At 31.5% G+C, this 536-nt stretch overlaps 1 long non-coding RNA gene across 1 annotated transcript in view; it reads left to right on the forward strand.

The window, feature by feature from the left end:
- The window catches only part of LOC119592156, a 1,225-nt gene that overhangs the window by 150 nt on the left and 539 nt on the right, over positions 1-536 (forward strand). The gene's annotated exons all lie outside the window — the stretch shown is intronic.

A 536-nucleotide genomic window follows, 5' to 3' on the forward strand; every position in this document is an offset into this window, starting at 1 on the left:
CACACACATACACCCAATTGAGTGGCCATGTGTTTTTTCTTTCTTAGATAACCTTCACAGAGAAAATAGTTCTTTTAGGATTATATGTATTTTCATATTCAGCTTTCTTGAGATGATCAACCGTAATGAATGAATAACTAATCTGAATAAATATACTTTAAAAGACTTTAAAAGCAAGTCATATATTCCCCCAAAACCACTTTCGTAAAAGAAGAAAATGAACACGACCTATTTTATTATAAGAGTTGCATGACCATCCTTATCAAAGGAATATTGAATCAAAGGAGAGTAGAGTGGTGGATTTATTTGACAAGTGTGTGCATGTTCGTGTGTGTGTTTGCTACGTATGTTTGTATATGCATGTTCAGATATCTAGTGGTATGCCTCCTCTAAAAATAGTTTAGATTATTACGTTTCTTGTATATGTCCTATCATTTTACCATAATGAATTAACAATAAAAAATAAACCCTCAATCACATATACAATTACATACGTATGTTTGTGCGTGTAAAGAAACAGATAAACAGATCGGTAA

The sequence above is a fragment of the Penaeus monodon genome, chromosome 29 (genome assembly GCF_015228065.2).
Source record: "Penaeus monodon isolate SGIC_2016 chromosome 29, NSTDA_Pmon_1, whole genome shotgun sequence".
Taxonomy (NCBI): Eukaryota; Metazoa; Arthropoda; class Malacostraca; order Decapoda; family Penaeidae; genus Penaeus; species Penaeus monodon.